This window comes from Theropithecus gelada, chromosome X (genome assembly GCF_003255815.1).
Source record: "Theropithecus gelada isolate Dixy chromosome X, Tgel_1.0, whole genome shotgun sequence".
In the NCBI taxonomy this organism is placed as follows: domain Eukaryota; kingdom Metazoa; phylum Chordata; class Mammalia; order Primates; family Cercopithecidae; genus Theropithecus; species Theropithecus gelada.
In genome coordinates this window covers 13395086-13406358 of record NC_037689.1, presented here as the reverse complement: position 1 = coordinate 13406358, position 11273 = coordinate 13395086, and positions in this window count along the sequence as shown.

Below are 11273 nucleotides of genomic sequence, written 5' to 3'. Positions count from 1 at the left end.
ATGAAGCATCCCTGCTCATTGTCACAGGGGAGAAGTGTACATCCCCACTTCACTGACTTTGGGTTTGGCCCTATGACACACTTTGACCAATGAAATGTGCACAGATATGACACTGACTACCTCCAAGCAGAAGTTTTAACTGAGTTTCATGGTTGGATCAGGCCCTCTTGTTTTCCTGGTCTCCACCAATGGCACATCCCAGATGGAAACTGTTCTTTCAGCATTACTTTTAACAAGAGGAACTTAGAAATAGTCTATTGTCTATAACAGATAATAATGATAAAGGTTAACATGGGAAAATACATAATGTAAAATGAAAAAAGTATAATATGGTTATGATTGCACCTGTGGTAAACCGCAGCACACATACGCACCGGGGAAAAAAAGACTGAAAGGAAATATATACCAAAATATAATCAAGATTTTGTTAGAATTATGATTCATTTTTGTCTTCTTCCCTAAGTGTTACAGTGTCACATTGCTTCAATAATATACAAATTCCTCTGCGACTTTCAAAATTGAAGGCAAGACTTTTTTTTTTTTTTTTGGAGACGGAGTCTCGCTCTGTCGCCCAGGCGGGAGTGCAGTGGCGCCATCTCGGCTCACTGCAAGCTCCGCCTCCCAGGTTCACACCATTCTCCTGCCTCAGCCTCCAGAGTAGCTGGGATTACAGGCGCCCGCCACCACGCCCAGCTAATTTTGTGTTTTTTGTAGAGATGGGGTTTCGCTATGTTGGCCAGGTTGGTCCCCAACTCCTGACCTCAGGTGATCCACCCGCCTCAGCCTCCCAAAGTGCTGGGATTAAAGGCATGAACCACTGTGCCTGGCCTAGAACTTTGCTCTTTATGTGCAATAAAACCTAGGGTCATCAGGAGCAGCATGACCCGGCCTAATTTAACCACTCCATGCCTGTTTCCTCACCCACAAAAGGATTTAATAATATCTAGGTGGCTCAAGCCTGTAATCCCAGCACTTTGGGAGGCCGTGGCAGGTGGATGACATGAGGTTGGGAGTTTGAGACCAGCCTGGCCAACATGGCAAAACCCCGTCTCTACCAAAAATACAAAAATGAGCCAGGCATGGTGGCACACACTTGTAATCCCAGCTACTCAGGAGGCTGAGGCATGAGATTCGCTTGAACCTGAGATGCAGAGTTTGCGGGGAGGCTGAGGTTGCAGTGAGCCTAGATCACGCCACTGCACTCCAGCCTGGCCGACAAGAGCAAAACTCCGTCTCAAAAAAAAAAAAGAAAAGAAAAAGAAAAAAAGAAATACATCAATGAAGCATTAACCAAAGATAATGTTCAACGCAATTTAAGACCCCCCAGCAGTCCATGGACTCAGCTAATAAGGCAATCCTACAGCAGAGACCACTTTCGAGGACCCTCATGATTACACTGACTCCATCCAGATAATCCAGGATAATTTCCCTATTTTAAAGTCAGCTGAGTAGCAGCCTTAATTCCATTTGCAAATCTTAATTCCCCTTTGCCATAAAATGCTCACAGGTTCCAGGGATTAGGATACATAAGACATCTTTGGAGGGTGTCTTAGTCCATTTTGTCTTACTCCATTTTGTGTTGCTATAAAAAAAAAAAACAAACCTGAGACCAGGCAATTTATAAAGAAGAGGTTTTCTTAGCTCACAGCTCCGCAGGCTAAAAAGTTCAAGGGCATGGCCCTGGCTTCCGGCAACGGCTTTCATGCTACATCACAACATGGCAGAGAAGGTCAAAAAAGAAAGAGACACTTGTGAAGAAAGAAAACCTGAGGGGTGTCCTGGCTTTATAACAACCCAGTCACTCAGGAGCTAATCCACTCTCCGTGGGAACTAATTCAGTCTGGGGAGAGCAACAACTCGCTACTGTGAAAATAGCACCAACATTCATGAAGGATCCACCCCTATGACCCAAACACCTCCCATTAATTAGGCCCCACCTCTAACAATGGGGAACAAACTTCAACTTAAGTTTTGCTGGGGATAAACCATATCCAAACCACAGCAGAAAACCATTATTCTACCTATCACACTGGGCTACTTCGTATAAAATAATTTAATATTTAATAAACTGGCTAATACCATAGATTCCCATAACAACATACACCATGAAGTCGTTTCTGATCTTACACTTTTCTCTTCCCTGCGGCTAATCAACATTCAGTCTCTTAAAGCGGAAGAGTACTTATCTACAGAAGTGTACTTAAATGAATGATTGCTGTCTCTCATTTATTCAGCACTGACAGAGGGTCAAGTCCCATAGAAATAAATCAGACACAGTCTCTGCCACAAGGCACTCACCTGCTAGAGGCAGGAACAAAATGGAGAGGATGAAGTGAAATCCCAGCACTGAAATCAGGGCTACTAGAGGGGCCTTTAAAGTTCTATGGAGCTGTTCACTCTGATGGTAGTTTCTTTTGCTGTGCAGAAGCTCTTTAGTTTAATTAGATCCCATTTGTCAATTTTGGCTTTTGTTGCTGTTGCTTTTGGTGTTTTAGACATGAAGTCCTTGCCCATGCCTATGTCCTGTATGGTATTACCTAGGTTTTCTTCTAGTGAACAGGCAACCTACAGAATGGGAGAAAATTTTTGCAAACTACTCATCTGACAAAGGGCTAATATCCAGAACCTATAAAGAACTCAATCAAATTTACAAGAAAAAAACAAACAACCCCATCAAAAAGTGGGCAAAGGATATGAACAGACACTTCTCAAAAGAAGACATTCATACAGCCAACAGACACATGAAAAAATGCTCATCATCACTCGCCATCAGAGAAATGCAAATCAAAACCACAATGAGATACCATCTCACACCAGTTAGAATGGCAATCATTAAAAAATCAGAAACAACAGGTGCTGGAGAGGATGTGGAGAAATAGGAACACTTTTACACTATTGGTGGGACTGTAAACTAGTTCAACCATTGTGGAAAACAGTGTGGCGATTCCTCAAGGATCTAGAACTAGAAATACCATTTGACTCAGCCATCCCATTACTGGGGATATACCCAAAGGATTATAAGTCATGCTGCTATAAAGACACATGCACACGTATGTTTATTGTGGCACTATTCACAATAGCAAAGACTTGAAATCAACCCAAATGTCCATCAGTGACAGACTGGATTAAGAAAACGTGGCACATATGCACCATGGAATACTATGCAGCCATCAAACAGGATGAGTTCGTGTCCTTTGTAGGGACATGGATGCAGCTGGAAACCATCATTCTCAGCAAACTATCGCAAGAACAGAAAACCAAATACCGCATGTTCTCACTCGTAGGTGGGAATTGAACAATGAGATCATTTGGACACAGGAAGGGGAACATCACACACCGGGGCCTATTGTGGGGAGGGGGGAGGGATAGCATTAGGAGATATACCTAATGTAAATGATGAGTTAATGGGTGCAGCACACCAACGTGGCACATGTATACATATGTAACAAACCTGCACGTTCGTTGTGCACATGTACCCTAGAACTTAAAGTATAATAAAAAAAAAAAAGTTCTATGGAGCTGTAACTGAGGTTGCTGGTGAAGACTTCTCGGAAGAGTGCATTTGGGCTGAATGTTTATGAAAGAAAAGAGAAGCAAGGGGCTGAAGCCTTAAGATTCAACATGGTGTCAAGGGTGTGAGGAAGCAGCCCACCATGCTGGTGAGCACAGATGGCAGCTGAGTAGGGAGTTGACTACAGGTTGATGCTGAATTCTACTAGAGAAGAGCATCACTTAAAAAACTAGAAGGGGAGGAGGAATCCAGCCTAGATCCTGAGAAGAAAGGATCATATAGGCTAAAAGAAGAAGAAAAAGTACCAAGAAACTGGCAGCAAGTTAAAAACAGACAGGTGTCATTGAGAAACAGCCACTGGAGTCCATTGTTTAGGTCATTGATGAGCAAAAGCCAGATCAGTATCCCCAAGGGAGGCCAGGAAACAAATTGCAACAAACTGGGGAGTTAAGGGGACAAGAGAAGGCAGGGAACAGAAAGAAATAAGAGGAACAAGAGGGAGGTGGAGGACAAGAAGGCAGGGGATGACAGAGAGGAAGGGGAGAGTCAGGAGGGGGGGAAAGAACTTTCCTGAGCTACTACAAAGCACCAGTCCCTGTACTTGTACATTACCATATAAGGAATTAATCGAACTTGAAAAAGCTGTGACTCTTCTTACCAGTTTCCTTTTCAATAGTCAAGTATTGAAAAGAAGCAGTATGTAGGATGAAGTAAACAGTCTTACAAGTTTGGACACATCTGTAGACCAAGAAGAACCAACAGAAAGGGAGAGCAAGACAAAATAGGTCATAGACAGAATGACTGCTAGATTAGGTCCCGGAGGAGGCAAAAATGGGTGGGAATCAAGAGCACAGGTAGGGGATTGGTTTTGGGTGAGAGATAGAGGACCCTCTTCTCTGAAGTGGGTACAGGTACTATACCATCCAAATGGAAGGAGAGGGCTGTGAAATAGGAGGGAAGGGAAAGATATCACTGGGGCTAGGGAGAAGGAAAATAGAGAATCCCAAAGTTTGAAAGCAAAAGAAATCTCCTTCATTATTTTGGTCCTTGATCAAAATTATAGTCCTAATTATACAAATCAGAGTTTAAGCAAAATTCTTTGTGGTTTTACCTTGAAGCAGCTCTGTTAACTTAGGTAAGTCAATTCAACTTCATAAGCTACATCTTAAAAGAGGGGAATTTGGTGATTCTAGTGTCCCTTCCAGCTCTACATTTCAATGGCTTCAAGGACAGAGCTCAAACCCTAACCATAGTGTCAGCTTACCTACCAAAAACAAACAAAAAAAGTGACATGGGAACAAAACTCAAGGTGAATGTAATTGAAATACCTTTGGGTCATTTTCACATCTTGCTTTTGAGAGCGACAGCCACAACAGATGGTTACTGCTGACAAGGGCTGCATCATTAGTCCTAATGATAATCGATGTTTTCATAGCCCTTTACTATTTATAAAGAGCCTTCACACGTGAAATGTTTTATTGGCTCCCCCAAACACCCACGTGTGATAGGTAAAGCTACTGTACTATTCTATCCACTTTCTAGTTGAGGAAACTGAGGCTTATGGTTGCTGATTTGCCCAAGGCACCAAAGCAGACAGTGCCTATGACTCGAATTCAGGTACTCCAGATTCAAAAATCACTGTTTCTTTTTTATTTGTTTACACGCCATTTAGTGCTCTTCACACACAGCTCCTTGCTTCCTCATTAGGTCGGAAATAGAAAATTTTAAAGAGTTAAAAGAAATTTGCATACTTTCATTCCTTTAAATTGATCCTGGCAATACAGTTTATTGAAACGCATGTATAACCTTAATTTCCAAGTGATAAATGACTGATTGGAATCCAAAGGGCAGAGACAGCATTAGGATTCAAGTATTTCAATGTTCTCATTCTCGGGATGAGTGAACAGAGGCCTCACTGGCAAATGGCCTGTGGAAGCAGAGCCAACACTAGAACTAAGGGCCTCCATTGACCCTGGGGCTCTTGGCACTGGCCAAGTCTTACACAGCTTCAAACAAAAGTTAACGGAATTGCTCTTTAACAATGAAATGGTTCAGATTTAAATAATTTGAGGAGCTCATTCTCTTGTTTTTACATGTGCAAACCATATGGACACTGCCTATTAGTGGTACTAGAATTCTCTGGAGCAAATTCTCTTCTCAAATGCGAGGGTTTGTAATGACAGTCATGCCTCATTTTACTACAAGAGAAGTAAATGGATCCAATAAGGAATCCATCTGAGGGAGATTTAAAACAACTGAGACTGCCTCCATTACCATCTTCTACCTACAAAGTGTTTTCTAGATAAATTAAAATTTGAAAAACTTAAAAAATGCAATGAAAATATTTTGAAGACAACCATATTGTCTAAGTATTCCCATTCTCCTCCTTTGAAAATATTGTAATGAGTCAGCAGGTGCTTACTACCAAAATTACTTTTTATCATGAAGCTGAAAAATGTTTAATGTTTAAACAGAAGACCCCATGAGAATAGATGAGGACATGCAAATGCTGCATATTATGAAATTACAGATCCCATCTTACATGTCTCATGGAGAAAAAACTCTGAGGCTTCCATTAGACTATAAGGGACTCAAAAACAAGAATGCCAGAGGAAAGGAGCGCTTCGGAGGTGAGCTGATAATCTGATTTTCCTTCCCTCCAGGGAACTGGGAACTCTGGGCTCTTGAGACTTGCGAAGACAAGGGATTTCTGCTGCGAGAAAGAGAACCAGCAAAGCTCTATGGTGAATACACAAAAGCTGATGTGACAGCTGGGAACTATTCCCATTTACTCAGTTCTGGGGAAGGAGAGTGAGATATTAGGCTAAGCGTTTCTAGAAGGCAGAGTGAAATCTCCTACAGTTTCATAGTGCTTTGGAGACAGCATTTTAGTAGAGTATGAGTGTTCCCTCACATACATAATCAGTTTTACCCTCAAACAGTTGCAAGAATTTGAAATTCGGGATGGGGCATGAAGTTAAACCCAAGACCTCCAAGGGGCAGGACTGAATCTTCCACAGTTTTGCAGGACTAAGGAAACAAAGGTCTTCCAGGCTTTTGATCAAAGTCCAGGAGAGCCACGCCTGAGAAGCACAGACAAGGATAGCTGGATTGAGTCTTCGTAAAACTGCAGTCTGGCCTTAACTTAGCTTAATTCTCAGTGGAGTGAAAGTGTTCAGTCCTTCACTGCATTTGCCTAACAAAGTAAAGAGGGGAAATTTTCTCTGGAGGAAGATATAATCTAGAGTTAGTAAGGTTCTTTTGGGCATTATGCCCAACATAAAATTAAATAAGTATTAGACCTGAGAACTGCAAGAAACTGTAACCAATATTCAAGAGAAAAATAAGACTGTAGATGCAGATTCACAGATGATCCAGATATTGGATTTAGATAAGACCTTTAAAATAACATGATTGATTGATTTTAAAAGTAAGAATAAAAAGAGGAAATAGATGAAAAGAGAAATTCACCAGGAATATCAACAGAGAACTAGAAACTAGCTTTAAAAGAATCAAATGACATCCTAGAAAAATAAAATATCTGACATTAAGAAAAAATACAGTTATCCGAAATTAATCCACTGGATGGGTTTAATGGCAGACTGGAAACAGCAAAACACAAGATTAGTAAACTGAATATAGAGGCTAATGAAAAATATCCATTGTTAAAACCCAAATAGAAAAAGGGGGAAAAAAGAAGCAGATCCTAAGAAATATCAAAGGGTCTCATGTCCTTGTAATTAGAGAACCAGAAGGAGGGGAAAGACAGAATATGGCAGAATCAAATGAGATGATGGCTAAGAGTTTTCCAGTACTGATAAAAGACATCAAGCTTTTCAGAACCAAGCTCACCAGCCCAAAGCAGGATGCATATACAAGAAAATCAGAGTTGGACTTGTGAATGTCAAATGCTTAGTACAAAAACTTGGCAAAAACTGAGGAAGTCATATAGTAGCAGCAAACTGAGTCCAATACAACTCAGCCTCCTCTCCTTGGAAAGGTTATGACTGAGAACAGTGACGGGGGACTCACCCTAAGGCGATAATAAAATGTTACACTGTAGCAGGGTTGTAGTCACTCTGCTCTTGACCAAGTACAGAAAACCCCACAATAACATAAATTTGAATATGCAGATGGTCCATGGTTCCACTTACGATTTTTCTACTTTACGATGGTGTAAAAGTGATACATATTCAAGAGAAATCATACCGGAGTACTCATATAGGCATTATTTTTTCACTTTCAGTACAGTATTCAATATGTTACATGAGATATTCAACACTTTACTATAAAACAGACTTCAGGTTAAGACGATTTTGCCCAATTATAGGCTAATTTAAGTGTTCTGAACACGTTTAAGGTAGGCTGGGCTAAGCTATGATGTTTGACAGATTAAGTGTATTAAATGCATTTTCAACTTAATGATATTTTCAACTTACAATGGCTTTATCAGGTTAGGTTGACGAGCATCCATACTGTGATGGATGATTACCTCCTGGTTTCCACCTGGCCACTGATTTCATTTCATTAACATAATGATGCAACTCCAGTACACCACCCAAGAGATATATCTGCACTCCTATGTTTATTGCAGCACTATGCACACAACAGCCAAGATCTGGAAGTAACCTTAAGTGCTCAGATGAATAGATAAAGAAAATGTGGTACATATACCCAATGGAGTACTATTTAGCCATGAGAAAGAATGAGATCCTGTCATTTGCAACAACATGGATGGAACTGGAGGACATGTTAAGTAAAATAAGCCAGGCACAGAAAGACAACCATTGTATTTTCTGACTGATGTGTGGGAGCTAAAAATTAAAACAATTGAACTCACGGAGATAGAGAGAAGGATGGTTACCAGAGACTGGGAAGGATAGTAGGGGGTTGGAGGAAAGTGGAGATGATTAATAGGTACAAAAAATAGAATTAATAAGACCTACTATTTGACAGCACAACAGGGTGACTACAGTCAAAAATAATTTTTTTGTTTTGTTTTATTTAAGATGGAGTCTTGCTTTGTCGCACAGGGTGGAGTGCAGTGGGGCAATCTCGGCTCACTGCAACCTCCACCTCCCGGGTTCAAGAGATTTCCTGCTCAGCCTCCCGAGTAGCTGGGATTACAAGTGCCCACCACCGTGCCCAGTTAATTTCTGTATTTTTAGTAGAGATGGGGTTTCACCATGTTGGCCAGGGTGACCTTGAACTCCTTACCTCAAGTGATCCACCCGCCTCAGCCTCCCAAGGTGCTGGGATTACAGGCTTGAGCCACGGCACCCAACCTAATTTTTAGTGTTTTATTGTTTTTGTTTTTTTGAAACAGGGTTTGGCTCTGTCTCCCAGGCTGGAGTGCACTGGCGCAGATCAAGGCTCACTGCAGTCTTGACCTTCCGGGCTCAAGTGATTTTCCCACCTCAATCTCCTGAGTAGCTGGGACCACACGTGTAGCCACCATGTCCAGCTCACTTTTCTTATTATTTTTCTGTGGAGACAGGGTTTTGCTATGTTGCTCAGGCTGGTCTCAAACTACTGGGCTCAAGAGATCCTCTTGCCTAAGTCGCCCAAAGTACTGGGATTACAGGCATGTTCCACTGTGCCCAGCCCAAAATAAGTTAATTGTACATTTAAAAATAACTAAAAGAGTATAATTGGATTTTCTATAACACAAATGATAAATGCTTGAGGTGATGAATCTGCCATTTAATTTACCCTGATGTGATTATTACACATTGCATACCTATATGAAAATATCTCAGGTAACCCATAAATATATAACTATGTGCCCATAAAAATTAAAAATTAAAAACTATACTCAGATTCTAAAAAAAATGCAACTCCACATTTTATGCAATCAAATTTTAAAATCTCAATTATAGTTTTATGATGTAGTTTTTGCTGAAATTGTGTGGGGGAGATCCAACCATAGTATTAAAACTTGAGGCCAGGCACGGTGGCTCACACCTGCAATCCCAGCCCTTTCAGAGGCTGAAATGGGCAGATCATCTGAGGTCAAGAGTTCGAGACCAGCCTAGCCAAATTGGTGAAACCCCATCTCTACTAAAAAATACAAAAATTAGCCAGGCATAGTGATGAGCGCCCATAGTCCCCAGCTACTCGGGAGGCTGAGGCAGGAGAATCACTTGTACCCGGGAAGGCAGAGGTTGCAGTGAGCTGAGATCATGCTACTGCACTCCAGCCTGGGCAATGGAGTGAGACTCTGTCTCAAGAAAAAAAAAAAAAGACTTGAGTGTGAGAATGTGATGAGACTTCAGAGATCAATAGTCCAACTCTCGGCCAGGCGCGGTGGCTCACGTCTGTAATCCCAGCACTTTCGGAGGCCGAGGTGGGTGGATCACTAGGTCAGGAGTTCAAGACCAGCCTCGCCAAGATGGTGAAACCCTGTCTCTACTAAAAATACAAAAAATTAGCCAGGTGCGGTGGCAGGCGCCTGTAATCCCAGCTACTCGGGAGGCTGAGACAGAAGAATCGCTTGAAACAGGCGGGGCAGAGGTTGCAGTGGGGCGAGATGGCACCACTGCGCTCCAGCCTGGGCGACAGAGTGAGACTCCATCTCTTAAAAGAAAAAAAAAAAAAATAGTCCAACTCTCATGTTAAAGATGACAATACCTGAAGCCCAGACCAGTAAAAGGATGTGCCCAGACATCATAGCTACTTAGAAGCTAACTGGGGACAGAACAGCAGCCTCCTCACTTCTAGTTCAGCCGTCTGATTCCAGCATCATGCCAGTCCAAGGCCACATCTAATTCAGGGTCAAAACTCTTGGTGAAATATTGTTATTTTCATGAATATATAAATATATATTTTTTCACTGATAGCGATGGAAAATCACCAATAGTGATAAAAAATACAGCACACTAGGTACTCATTCACTCTGACCATATAGGTAAGAAAAATCTGTTACAATCACTGAGAAGAACCACCCCGCCCCCACCTCACTACACACACACACACACACACACACACACACATACATACACGCTATGACTATACTTGATGTTGACCAGCACAGGCAGAGCAGGACCACATGTCAAAGAAGCAAGAAAGGTTGCGGCATTTGAAATGTGTATGTTCTAAAATTTCCATTTAAAAGCCTGCAGGGACTGTCACTTAAACCCCAGCAATCAGATTATGTCTGAGTCTTGAGGTCTTCCTCATAATATGGATAAGAAAATGCATAGTATTGGCCGGGCACGGTGGCTCACGCCTGTAATCTCAGCACTTTGGGAAGCCAAGGTGGGTGGATCACGAGGTCAGGAGCTTGAGACCAGCCTGACCAATATAGGGAAACCCCATCTCTACTAAAAATACAAAAATTAGCCGGGCATGGTGGCGGGCACCTGTAGTCCCAGCTGCTAGGAAGGCTGAGGCAGGAGAATCGCTTGAACCCAGGAGGCGAAGGTTGTGGTGAGCCAAGATCACACCACTGCACTCCAGCCTAGGTAACAAAGCGAGACTCCATTTCAAAAAAAAGAAAAGAAAATGCATAGCATTATCATATATATAGGTGACTAAAGGAAGAGATCCTACATTGCCCTCCCTGGAGATAAAGAAAGAACAACAGCTGATCCTATGAATGGTTTGTCAACAGGGCACAAGGTGTTCCCTCAGTGTGCATGGCATTTTACTTTCCTCAGCTATTCTAAGGAAAAATATCATCTGTTCTTTCAATCGTGTACAAATCTGAAGCATTGGGATTGGCTGAGATGGCCATGCCTCTTCCTCTTTAGGAAATTCATTA